We start from the raw sequence: 14,079 nt of genomic DNA, 5'->3' as shown, positions 1-14,079 counted from the left end.
GTGTGTGTGTGTGCGTGTGTGTGTGTGTGCGCGCGCACATGCCTATGCTGATGGATTTGTGGGCATCAGCTTTCCTCTTTCACTATGTGTATTCCAGGGGTCAAACTGGGCACAGGCCATCACACACGTCTGGAGGTCAGAAAAAAACTTTAAGGGATCAGTTCTCTCCCTCCATCATGGGTTCTGGGGTTAAACTCAGGTCATCAAGCTTGCGCAATAGACATTTTTACCCAACAACCATCTCACCAGCCCATTTTCTCTTTTTAATTCACATTAGTCAGGATACAACATGCTTCATAAATCTATGGACTTACGTATTATTAGTTTTTGAAAAGTTTGAACATCTTGATACTTTGAATAATGCTGTACCTCCCTTTTCCCTATTTTTTTTTTTTTTGGTTTTTCGAGACAGGGTTTCTCTGTGTAGCTTTGAGCCTTCTCTGGATCTCGCTTGGTAGACCAGGCTGGCCTCGAACTCACAAAGATCCGCCTGCCTCTGCCTCCCGAGTGCCGGGATTAAAGGCATGTACCACCACCACCTGGCTCATTTTCCCTATTTTTACAGTGGAATCCCAACTATCCATTTACATCATTTTTATAGGAACTCTATTTTTTGCTTAATTTCATTTTCTATTTCAACAACTCTGAATAATTTTTTTTCAGATACATGTTACAGTTCACTAATTCTGTCTTCATATATGTTTAATCTGTTTAAATTCACAAGTGTCTTTAGCTGCTAAACCATCTTGCAGGCCCAATTCTTGAATATTTCTTTTTCAAACTTTGTTTGTTTTAATTGAAGCAGGGTCTCAGTAGCACATGCTGGTCTTGAATTTACGGTTATAATCTTACCTCTCAAATTCTGGGATTATAGGTGTGAATTACCATGCCTGGTCTCTATATACCCTGTCGTCCATAAAGATGCTTAACTATGGGGAAGGCCATACTCTTCCTTCTACAGATGACCTGCTGGTTACCACTGTGAGCATCCTTGTTCATAAACCAGCTTTGGACTTAGTATGTCAACACAGCAGGATGCTTTTCCTAATGTGACAGCTGTCCTTGAGATTCTGTCAAGAACAACATGCTACAGCCAACATCTCCTACATGCTTACCCAGCACCGAATGAATGAAAGGAGCCTCAAGTTCTGCTTCTTTATTTTTCCAGGGTGACACAATCAGAAGACAGAGGGTAGGATTCAAACACAAGTGTTGCCCGTATGATCATATGATCCTACAGTTCCATGAAAGAGTCCAACAGAACATTCTGTGGTAGAGATTGTTGCCAAGAGAGAATTAGAATCTAAACTGCAATTTATATCTGTCCAGCCACAAATTAGCTCTTATTTTTTTTCTATTTTAACTTTTTACACTTTATCACTGCCAGGTATGGTGGATGGCCCATGCCTTTAATCCCAGCACTCGAGAGGCAGAGGCAGGTGTCTCTGTGCGTTGGAAGCCAGCCTGATCTATGTAGTGAGTTCTAGACATCTGGGGCTACATACAGAGACTCTGTCTCAAAAAGAATGAATGAATAAATAAATAAACAATAAGCTTTACTTATCATGTGTGTGTGTGTGTGTGTGTGATGTGTGTTAGTACAGGAGCAAATGTGCTGTCACACATGTCTAAAGACCAGAAGACTGCTTTTAGGGGTCAATTCTCTCCCTCCACCATGGGTTCCAAGGATCAAACTCAGGTAAGACATCAGATTTGTGCAAATGAGCTTTGACCCATATTAGTTGGGATACAACACACTTTTAAATCTACGAACTTATGTCTCATTCGTTTTTGAAAAGCGGTGCTTTATCACTGCAACAGAAAAGAAAACAGAACACTGAGCATGTTTTATTCTGAAGAAAATCAATGCTTTCTTCAGTACAAAGCAAAAGAGTTGTCATACGCTCAGTTTCCTATCTCTTGCCCTTTAGAGTGCATCTGAATTTCTAGTACAACAAAATGCTGGCAAGAAATTACATGAACCAAGTGTTGTGATGTCCACCCAGAATTCCAGCATTCAGGGCACAAGGGAGAATAATCAGAAGTTTAAGAACAGTTTTGACTACATAGTAAGATCCTGTCAGAGAGAGAATTCCAACATCAAGTTAGATTATAATAGAAAGGCTTTCAATGGGCCAATGAGACCCACATCTCAAAAAACAGAAACAAAAGATTTCACTGACATCCAACCTTTGAATGTCTATCTACACAATGTATTTGAGTAAACTGTACAATGAAGTAGAATTTGAGCCGGGCAGTGGTGGCGCACGCCTTTAATCCCAACACGTGGGAGGCAGAGCCAGGCAGATCTCTGTGAGTTTGAGGCCAGCCTGGTCTATAGAGCGAGATCCAAGACAGGCACTAAAACTACAAAGAGAAACCCTGCCTCGAAAAACCAAAAAACAATAAAGTAGAATTTAATTGAAAAGAAAGATCAACTTACCTTCAATGGCTGTACCTTGTTTAAATCTTGTGTTCAGGCAAAATAAAAAGCATTTGGGTTTTTTCTTCTGTATATATGCAACTTTAAAAAAAGTTGTTTTCATTCAGGGAAGAGTTCTAGCTGGTTTACCTGAAAAATAAGAGACAAATCCTAACTGTCCTTTATAAGTTAGTTTCTTAGTTTCTTTCCCATTGCTGAGATAAAATACTTCACAAAGCCACTTGAGGAAGGGCTCATTTTATCTCGCAGTTCAAGGTCCCTCACTGTAGAGAAGTCAACGCAGCAGGAACTTGAAGCAGTTAGTTACATTATATCCACAGTCAAAGAGAAGATCAACAAAACCTGTAATCAGCCCACGGTCTCCTCCCACACAGTCTAAGACCTGCCTACAGCACGGTGCCACCCATGGTGGGCAGGTTTTCCCATCTCCTATAGACATGCACCAGAAGTCCATTTCCCAAGTAATTCTAGATCCTGTCAAGTTGACAACATCATACTAGTAAAAAATGTTGAAGGTTGGTGGTGCACACCTTTAATCCCAGCACTCTAGAGGCAGAGGAAGGTAGATCTCTATGAGTTTGAGGCCAGCCTGGTCTATAGCACAAGTTCCAGGACAGCCAAAAAAAAGTCAGGCAAAATACAAGGAAAACAAAAAAAATCAAGAACTGTTATTTTGATTGTCATTTTGACTGGATTGAGACCTAGGAGAACAATAAAGTACCTCTGAGTATATCTGGGGGCGTTTTGAGAGAGATTAATTAAGGTGTGGAGAATTGCCTTGAATGTATAGTTGACACCATCTCATAGGTTGAGGGCCTGGACAGAATAAAACAGAAAAACAGAGAAGCTAGCTAAGCAGTCATGCTTTCCTTGTCTTTTTTCTTTCTCTCCCTCCTTCCCTCATTCTTGTCAGTGCTTCCTGGCTCCCATGATGTACAGACTAGGATCTGATAGACTATGGTAGACTAACACCACTATGGCAGGGTAATACCACTCAGACTAGAAACCAAATGAATCTCTCCTCCCATAAGTCCTTTATATGGGAATTTTGTCACACAAATGTAATCCAACATTAAAAATTGGTACGAGAGGGGCTAGAACTGTGGCTCAGCTGTTTGTTATGAGCACTGGATGCTCTTCCTGGGTTCAATTCCAAGCACCCACACGATGGCTCAACAACCACAGCTCCAGTTCTGGGAAATTTGACACTCTTTTCTGGCCTCCAGTTACCCAACAAGCACATGGCATACAGACATATACATGCAAGTAAAATACTCATTTAAAATAAAATAGGGGCTGGAGAGATGGCTCGGAGGTTAAGAGCACTGACTGCTCTTCCAGAGGACCTGAGTTCAATTCCCAGCACCCACATGGTGGCTCACAACCATCTATAATGAGATCTGGTGCCCTCTTCTGGCCTGCAGGCATACATGCAAACAGAACACTGTATACAAAATAAATAAATAAATCTTTAAAAATAATAAAATGGTATGGGGTACAGAGGTAGGTATTGCATAACTAAAAACACGGGTTTTGTTTTTTGTTTTTGTTTTTGTTTTTTTGTTATTGTTGCTTTTAGAGACCATTAACTAAGAGCTATTAAGACCTACCCTGGCCAGGCAGTCGTGATGCACACAGACAGATCTCTGAGAGTTCGAAGCTAGCCTGGTCTATAGAGTGAGTTCCAGGACAACCAGGATTATACAGAGAAACCCTATTTCAAAAAAATCAAAATGAAAGAGAGAGGGAGACAGAGAGAAAGGGACCTGCTCTGAAGTAGGCAGCACCAATTCTTTTTTTTAGTTATGAATGCTCAGCCTTATCTTAGCTCTTATTTCTTGCTAGCTTTTATAACTTAAATAATCTTGTTTCTCTTCACCTATGTTTTGTCTCAGGCCTTTTTTTCTAAACCTTTCTTTCTATATTTCTACTTTCACGTCTGTCAGGCAGCTGCCTGGCTTCTGGCCTGGGGCATGTCCTTCTCGTTCTACCTCCTTCTTCTCTCTTCAGCCTAGATTTCTCCTACTGCTTATTCTCTAGGCCTGCCAGCCCTGCCTATCCCTCTCTTGCCTAGCTATTGGCCATTCAAAGTAAAATTCCATAGCACAAACAAATGTAACACATTTCTACATAGTTGAAATAATGTTCCACAACACTGTCACTCCTGGCTGAAGAGGGTGCTGGCCTTCAACCTCAGTTCCTCATGCTTACCTGCAGGCACTTCGCAATCCCTCCTAATTCCCAGCCACCCTCCCCCTATTTTTCCTTTTCTCTTTTTTTCTTTGGTTTTTCGAAACAGGGTTTCTCTCTGTAACAGTCCTGCTGTCCTGGAACTCACTCTGTAGCCCAGGCTGGCCTCGAACTCAGAGATCCATCCACCTCTGCCTCCCGAGTACTGGGATTAATGGTGGGCAGCACCAATTCTTAAGGTAGGAATCCAAATGGAACAAAAGGATAAAATGGAAGAAGCCACCGAGTCCAAGCATTTTCTCCCTCTGTTTCCTTAAGAGCACAATGTAAGCTACTTTGTTCCACCATACCCTCCCTGACAAGAGATTGAAACTCAGAAACTGAGACGAAAATGTCTGTCCACCCTTGTTCTGCTCAGCTATTTGGTCACAAGGACACAAAACTGATACATTATCTTTAGTTTGTATCCAAATCATTGGAACATTTCATAATTAAGGAACTAAAAAACTCTTGTTACTTATTCTAAAAAAAAAAACAGTGCTAATAATATAAATCCATTCCACATTTGACTAACTGGCTCAGTGGTTAGAATGTTACACCAAATAATCCAAGGATAATGGGTACTGTGAACATGGTTATAGTGCCACCTACTCAGGAGGCTGAGGAAAGAGGATCTCTTGAGGACAGGAGTTTCAAGGCCAGCCTGGGCAATACAGCAAGACATTGTTTTGTTTCCTTTGCATCTAGAGATACTCACATTAAGTGAATTAAGTTAGTCTAAGAAAGATAAATGTTGCATGTTTTCTTTCATTTATGGCTCCTAGACTTTTTTTTTTTTTTTTTGGCTCCTAGACTTTATAGGTACATAATGTCATATATGTACTGATAATATGAAAGCAGAAGCAAATCTATCTGAGGGAACAATGGGAGTGAGAAAAGAAAAGGGAGAAAGCAGTAGAGTATAGAGGAAATGTACTCAAAGAATATTATACAGTTACAAGAAGCTGGTTTTCAGTAACCCTGTTTAATTTAAAAAATAAAAAGAACCTAAGGATATGACAAGGATTTCTGTTGAAGTTGCCAGTTTCATAACAGTAGACTGTTACCATTAACAAATGCACATTACTGGTGTGGTAGTTTGAATGAGATTGATTCCCATAGGCTCGTATATTTGCACGCTTAGTGTCTAGTTGGTGAACTACTTGAAAGGATTAGGTACAGCCTTGTTGGAGTAGCTGTGTCACTGGGGATGGGCTTTGAGTGATCTTTCTTTTTTTCTTCCTTCCTTTCATTTCTTCCTTCCTTTCGTTTCTTTCTTCCTTCCTTCTTTCTTCCTTTCTTCTTTCTTTTGGCTTTTTTCAAGACAGGGTCTCACTACAGAGCCCTGGCTGTCCTGAAACTCACTAAATAGACCGGGCTGGTCTCAAACTCACAGAGATCTGCCTGCCTCTGCCTCCCAAGTGCTTAGATTAAAGGTGTGTGATATTATACCCAGCTCTTGCCTGTGACGTTTCAAGAGCCCACATAAGGTCCAGTGTCCCTGTCTCTCTGGCCTGAAGTCTGCAACTCAGGATGTAAAGCTCTCAGCTGCTTCTCCAGCACCATGCTCCCTGTCATGATGACAATGGACTAACCCTTTGAAACTGTAAGCAAAAGCCCCAGTCAAATGTTTTCTTTTCTAAGAGTTGCCTTGGCTTGGCCGGGCGCATGCCTTTAGTCCCAGCACTCAGGAGGCAGAGCCAGGTGGATCTCTGTAAGTTCAAAGCCAGCCTGGTCTGCAGAGCGAGATCCAGGACAGGCACCAAAACTACACAGAGAAACCCTGTCCCGATAAACAAACAAACAAACAAGAAAAAAAGAGTTGCCTTGGCCATGGTGTCTCCTCACAGCAACAGAACACTCAGACACCTGATCACAAGCTAAATGATAATCCCTCTCAACTCCTAGAGAAAATGCACTATAAATTGTGCTCTTCAACTACCATTTTCAAATATAACAGACAGTCCTCAGAGAAATGACTAACTCCAAGGACTGGTGCATATATATCAGGTATATTAATAAAATACAAGCAGCTGTGCAAACTGGCTGTAATCTCATCACTCGGCAGGCAGATCTCTGAGTTCAAGGCCAGCTTGGTCTACATACTGAGTTCCAGGCCAGTCAGAGCTATGCAAGAGACCCTGTCTCAAGAGAAGGAAAAGAAAGAGTGAGAGTGAGAGAGAGAGAGAGAGAGAGAGAGATGAAAGGAGGGAGGGAGGGAGGGAAGAAGGAAGGAAGAGGGCTGGAGAGATGGCTCAGAGGTTAAGAGCACTGGCTGCTCTTCCAGAGGTCCTGAGTTCAATTCCCAGCAACCACATGGTGGCTCACAACCATCTGTAATGAGATCTAATGCCCTCTTTTGGCCTGCAGTGCAGGAATGTGTACAGGCAGAACACTGTATCCATAACTAATAAATAAATACATAAATATATAAATAAATAAATAATTTTTTTGAAAAAAAAAAAAAAGAAACCAATGTTTTTCTTTAATTGAATACAAGATATAAACAAAATATTTCCATAGAAGGTAAGGTGATTTTCCTTCTTTCTTGCAAAATTCAAGATTTTCTTTATTGTATAATTTATATAAATATATATACAGGATATAAAAGTAGAAGAGCAACTATGTGGGGAAAGGAAAAAGACAAAACTCCATTCGGGACGGTGGTGGTGCATGCCTTTGATCCCAGCACTTAGGAGGCAGAGCCAGACAGATCTCTGTGAGTTCAAGGCCAGCCTGCACTATAGAGCGAGATCCAGGACAGGCACCAAAACTGCACAGAGAAACGTTGTCTCAAAAAACAAAACAAACAAACAAAAAAGAAACCTTCATGTTTCCCCATATAGAATCTAAATATTTATCTATTTAATACATATACATAAAGATGTGAAAGCAAAAAGGAGGGACTCTGTGGGAGGAGGAAGAAGATCAGCATGAGGAAGGACACGGACGGTGATGGAGTATGACTATAAAAAGTACAATGATATGTATACATGAGAACATCACAATGAAGTCCACTGCTGTATATATTAAAAATTAATACTAAAAATGTGGAAAGATCCTGTCTCATTAAAAAAAAAAAAGAAGAAAAAGAAAGAAGAAACTGGAATATAAGAGCCTAAAAGTATAAACAACCCAAGTGTCCATCAACAGATGAATGAATAAACAAAATAAGACACAGGTAGCTGAGGGGTGTAGCTCAGTGGTAAGGTGTATGCTTATTATACATATGACATTGCATCAATCCCTAATACCAAAGAAGATGGGTATAAACAATGGGATATTACTCAATATCAAAAAGGAAATTCAGAGGAAGGCTCTCTGTGAGTTCAAGGCCAGCCTGGGCTACAGAGTGAGATACAGGAAAGGCACCAAAACTACACAGAGAAACACTGTCTCAAAAAAAAAAAAAAAAAACAACCAAACAAAAAAGATAATTTAAAGTTTTTTTGTTTTTTGGGGTTTTTTAAAGATTTATTTATTATGTATACAGAAGAGGGCGCCAGATCACATTACAGATGGTTGAGAGCCACCATGTGATTGCTGGGAATTGAACTCAGGACCTCTGGAAGAGCAGCCAGTGCACTTAACCTCTGAGCCATCTCTCCAGCCCAAAAAAGATAATTTAATGTAAACAATTTAGAATAACTAATATACAGAAGACCTTTAAATATAGTAGTTACTTTTTATTTCATTAACTTAATAAATAACTAAGAATTAAATACCTACAGAATTTGAATGTAGCAGAATCAGCAAAATGGCTCTCAGAGGGTAAAAGGTTGCAAGCCTGGCAACCTGAGTTCAATCCCCAGAACCCACATAGAGGTGTGTGGTGGTACTGTGTTCCCCGAAATATTGTTAACTCTAATAAACTTATCTGGGGTCAGAGAACAGAACAGCCACAATATTAAACATAGAGGTTAGGCAGTGGTAGCACATGCCTTTAATCCTAGCATTCCAGAGGCAGAGATCTGCCTGGATCTCTGTGTGTTCAAGGATACAGTCAAGCATGGTGACTCACGCCTTTAATCCCAGGAAGTAATGGCAGGAGGCAGAAAGGTATTTAAGGCGTGAGGACCATGAACTATAGACTGGTTAAGCTTTCAGGCTTTCGAGAAACAGTTCAGGTGAGATCCATCTGGATAAGGACACAGAGGCTTCCAGTCTGAGGAAACAGGATGGGCTGAGAAGTTGTCCAGGTGAGGAAGCTGTGGTCTGTTCTGCTCCTTTGGTCTCCAGCATTCACCCCAATACCTGGCTTCAGGTTTGATTTTATTAATAAGACCTGTTAAGATTCATGCTACAGAGGTGGATGGACAGAGGCTGGGCATGGCAGTGCCCATCTTTAGTCCAGCACTTAGGAAGCAGAAGCCAGGGGTGAGGATGGGAATCTCTTTGAATTTGAGGCCAGCCTGGTCTACAGAATGAATTCCAGGCCATCCAGGGATACATGGTAAGCCCTTCTTAAAATTTAAAAAAAAAAAAAGAAAGAAAGAAAGAAAAAAGTAGATGGAACAACCAACTCCAAAAAGTTGTCTATATGCATGAATGGCATGCATGACCCCCTACCATGCATGATGCACACACATACACAATAAATAAAAATTTTAAGATTTTATTTTGTCTATTTATTTATTGAGGCAGGGTCTCTATATAGGGCAGGGTCTCTATATAGTACTGGCTATCCTGGAACTCAAATGCTGGGATTAAAAAGTTTTATGTGCATGCCTTTAGAGGTCCTGGGATTGAAACTATAGATGGCTGTGAGCTGTCATATGTGTGCTGGGAGTTGAACCTGGGTCCCCTGTAAGAACAGCCAATGAATACTTAACTTCTTTTTTCCAGAGCTGAGGACCGAACCCAGGGCCCTGTGCAAGCAAGCGCCCTACCACTGAGCTAACTCCCCAACCCCTGCTCTTAACTTCTAGGCCACCTCTCTAGCCCAGACAGCTAGTGCTTTCAACTGCTGAGCTATTTCTTTAGCTCCCTCATTCATATTCTTTAAAAAAAAAAAGCTGCTATGGGGCTGGAGAAATGGCTCAGAAGTTAAAGAATGTACTGCTCCTGCAGAAGACTGAACTGAGTTCTGAGCACCCTTGGTAGGTGGCAGCTCAACCACCTGGAGCTCTAGCTCCAAGAAGACGTGAGGTCTCTGTGGGCACTTGCATTCATGTGATACACACACATACATGTAAGTAAAAACAAAATAAAATATTGGGCCAGGCACCTTTAATACCACTACTTGGGAAGCAGAGGCAGGCAGATCTCTGTAAGTTAGAGGCCAGATGTAGCAGGAATCTTAAAAGTTCTTATTAATAAGAGCAAACCTGAGGCCAGTTATGCTGGAAGATCAGAGACGCAGGACAAGTCACAGCTTCCTCACCTCGCCAATTCCTTAGCTGATCCTGTTTCCTCAGACTGGAAGCCTCTGTGTCCTCATCCCGAATGAATCTCAGCTGAACTGCTTCTAAAAGCCTAAAAGCTTAACCATCCAGGGCTACATAGAGAGACCCCGACTCAAGACAACAAAAACAAAACAAAAAATGTTTCTAACGAATTTGAGTGAACTAGCTTCTATGGAACATAACTAAGGAAAGGGGAGGACCACGTTTCTCATTTTAAAATTCTAAATTAAAAAAGGATAGATTTTTTTAAATTAGAAGCCTTGTGTTTTTTGTTCTTGCCAGGTGGTGGTGGTGCACGCCTTAAATCCCAGCACTAGGGAGGCAGAGCCAGGAGGATCTCTGTGAGTTCGAGGCCAGCCTGGTCTACAGAGTGAGATTGGGGGGGGGGGGGGATATGTTCTCACAGCCAGTTGTAGTAGGGCATGCTTTTTTAAGGGGAGGGGTGCGTGGTTTGAGACAGGGTTTCTCTGTGTAGCTTTGGAGCTTGTCCTGGAACTCAATCTGTAGACCAGGCTGGCCTTGAACTCAGAGATCCACCTGCCTCTGTTGGGATTAAAGGTGTGTACCATTTCTACCTGGCATAGAGCATACTTTTAATCCCAGTACTTGGGAGACAGACTAGGCCAACCTCTGAGTTCAAGGCCAACCTAGTCTACAAAGTGAGTCCAGGTCAGCCATGGCTATATGGTGAGACCTTGTTTCAAAAATAAACCAAATTAAATTTGAAGAAGTGTGTGTATGTGTGTGTGTGTGTGTGTGTGTGTGTGTGTGTGTAAGAGAGAGAGACAGAGACAGAGAGCTAGAGCAAATACCGCTCTTGCAGAAGACCCAAAGTTCAGCTGCCAGCATCCACACTGAGTGACTCACAAGCACTTCTAAGTCTACTTCTAGAGGATCTGATGCCTCTGGCCTCCAAGGACACCTGCACTCATATACACAAACACATAACTAAAAATAAAATTAAAGCTGGGCGGTGGTGGTGCATGCCTGTAATCCCAGCACTCGGGAGGCAGAGGCAGGTGGATCTCTGTGAGTTCGAGGCCAGCCTGGTCTACAAGCGAGTTCCAGGGCAGCCTCCAAAGCTACAGAGAAACCCTGTCTCGAAAAAACCAAAAAAATTAAAATTAATTAATTAATTAATTAATTAAAATCTAGCCAGTTATGGTGGCACATACCTTTGGAAGGCAGAGTCAGATAGATCTGTGTGTTCCAGGCCAGCCATGACTACAAAGTGAGACCCTGTCTCCAAATACAAATTAAAGTTAATTAAATTGAAATTAAAAATACACACACACACACACACACACACACACACACACATACACACAGAGCAAACTGCCTGATGGAAAAACTTGCCTGAATATTGGGCCAAGGGCAGGGAAAGCACAGTCTGACTAACTCGAGACACAAAAAGAGAAAGGGAAAATGGGAATAATGGTTTTAATCGGAAGTGAACATCCTAAAACTCCAGACCTCTATAATGAAAACCTTTCTTACTGTGGCAATAAAAAAGTGCCAGCCACCCAACTGTTGATTCTCCTGTCATATCCTAAAACAAGGGTTGCAATACGGAGACCTTTAGCACAGGGCAGTGTAGGGAACAAAGGAAACCCTGAGAAGTTCTGAGGGGACTGTTGACATGAGCCTGCCATGTCAAGGACCAAGGCCTGGGATCCATAGGAAATGGAAAAGCCTTTCCTCTGGGTCAGGCTCAGAGAGGCAAAGCTGCCCTCTGGTCCAAGTTCCCTAATTACAAACAACTGACTAGCATATACAAAAAGCCCTAGCAGCTGCAGGCTCCCTCCTCCAGGTGTTTACAGTCTCAGGCATCTGCATCTCCTGCAGACACCTCCTGCCTAACTCCTCCCTGCATGCTGTACAAAACAAACATGCTGAGCTTCCCCAATGTGGCAGTTGGCATAACTCCATCAGAGTGCACATGGCCACCTAGCCCCATATCGGTCCTTTCTTCATTGCCTCACTGCCCCTGCTCAGGGTTCTAGAACCAAGACACTCCAGAGGAGGAGCAGCAAGATGTAAGCGAAAGGAAGGAAGCTGGATGGAGAAGACAGACAGGATGAAGGCTACTGGACAAGACAGATAAGATGCTAACCCACAGAAACACCAGGTAGATGACAGTCAACAGGGACATCAAGTTGTTTTTTACATCTCCAAAGTTTTTGTTTAGTTTTGGTTTTGAAACAAGATCTCACTGTGTAGCTCTGGCAGGGCTGGAACTTACAGAGAGCTGCCTGCCTGTGCTGGGATTAAAGGTATGTGCTACTGTGCCCAGCATGATCTCCAAATCTAGTTATTTGTTTTGTTTGAAACTGATCTAGTACTATAACCCAGGCTCCGTCTAGCAGTATTCTTTCTGCTTCAGCCTGCTGAGATTACAGGAATGAGTCGTCACCACCACCACCACATCTGGCTCAAAATCTTCAAATGTTAATTACTCTACTTTTTAACACTGCCCAGGCCAATAATATGCAGGATACATTCTGAAGCCAACAGAAGCTCTGAGGCCAGCAGGTTTTCCTGCCCGCTCTTCTATCTCAGCCAATTAGACTTTGAGTCCTCCACTGACATCAACTTGTTATGCAAAACACAGGCTGGGGGTGGGGGAGCTTAAAACAGCACTTATTTCTCATAATTTAAGAGTCTAGTAGATGTCAAAATCAAGGTGCTAGCTGGTTTTCTTCCTAGTGCAGATAGCTGCCATTTTAGCTAATCCAATTTTGAGATCCCTACCCCCATGTCTTCATCTATCTTAAATCCCCGCTCCGCGTATTTGATTTTTTGAGACAGAGTTCCTCTGTGTAGCCCCAGCTGTCCCAAAACTCACAGAGATTACTTTGTTGACCAGGCTGGCCTTGAACTCACAGAGATTCCCCTAAATGCTGGGATTAAAGGCATGTGTTACCACCACCAGGCATTGTTTTCTTAATCAGCTCTTAAAGGCCAGCTCCAAATCTGACTAGATTGGGTGTTAGGTTAGGGCTTGAATATGGTAATAGGGGAGCATACAATCCAATGCAAAGCACCCTGCCTCCTTCTGAGTTCCCATCCCACCAAGGGGGCAACGTTAAGGCTCCCAGGCACAGCATCTGCCTTGTAACTGCTGCACAGTGAGGACTAAGCAGCTGGCAGCTGGCTCCAGGACTAGCCTAGGCTTGGCTTGCTTGTGGCTGCAGGCTCCTGGGTCTTCTAACTCAACACAGTAGTCCAGCAAAGTCTCAGACAGGTGACCTAACACAGATTCCCTCTAAACATCAAGGGCTCTGCCAGGCTCTTCGTATCTCTTGGAAGCATCTTCCTACGCCTTAGATATAAAGAAGACACAGTGAAAAGTAAAAACTTTACCATTGACTGAGGCAGTTCTTCCAGTTAAGGACAGAACTGGCCAACAATGAGCTGGCTAACAATAATGAGCCCCATGCTGAGGGTCTTAGCCCATCATGACACCAAATAATAACAGCCAGCCAGAGAACTGGAAGCAAACGGGCCAGATCATAGCAGTATACTCCCTAGCTACAAAGACCACAAATAAAGGCCAGTTTCTGTCACTCATCAACTTTGGAACTCACTCTGTAGACCAGGCTGGCCTCAAACTCATAGAGATCAGACTGCTTCTGCTTCCCAAGTGCTGTTATTAAAGGCATGTGCTACCACCATCCAGCTTGTCAATAATCAACTTTATCAACTTTGGAAAATGCCTGATGCATGTGTAATAGAAAAAAACCTATGGCTCCAGAAAAGAGAACTTTACCACTGCCTAGTACAGTGGCAAAAGCAGACACCTCTAAGGAAGTTAGAGAGAAAAATGAATCAACTACAAAGAACCAAAGACCATCATACTACCCTACTCATAAGAAATAGAGTACCCACACCATGTTTGTTCTCAATACAACAGTGATTAAAAAAAAAAAAAAAAAAAAAAAAAAAAAAACAGAATCAGAATGGGAGCCCTTGGCCAAGGGCTGGCAGGATAGGGAATACTGT

At 42.2% G+C, this 14,079-nt stretch overlaps 1 protein-coding gene across 6 annotated transcripts in view; it reads right to left on the bottom strand.

The window, feature by feature from the left end:
* Ppp6r2 (protein phosphatase 6 regulatory subunit 2) overlaps nucleotides 1-14,079 on the bottom strand; it is a 90,551-nt gene that overhangs the window by 61,673 nt on the left and 14,799 nt on the right. For 3 of the 6 annotated variants that reach the window (XM_036208833.1, XM_036208831.1, XM_036208832.1), the window contains exons 2-3: nucleotides 2,444-2,572; nucleotides 1,116-1,267 (exon numbers count right to left, since the gene is read on the bottom strand). The gene's annotated coding sequence lies outside the window, so the exon portion shown is untranslated. The remainder of the gene's footprint in view (nucleotides 1-1,115; nucleotides 1,268-2,443; nucleotides 2,573-14,079) is intronic. The other 3 variants (XM_036208836.1, XM_036208835.1, XM_036208834.1) reach the window with 1 other exon arrangement.

Source organism: Onychomys torridus, chromosome 16 (genome assembly GCF_903995425.1).
Source record: "Onychomys torridus chromosome 16, mOncTor1.1, whole genome shotgun sequence".
Taxonomy (NCBI): Eukaryota; Metazoa; Chordata; class Mammalia; order Rodentia; family Cricetidae; genus Onychomys; species Onychomys torridus.
The sequence above is the reverse complement of the archived record's forward strand: the minus strand, read 5'-3'. Positions and strand labels throughout refer to the sequence as shown.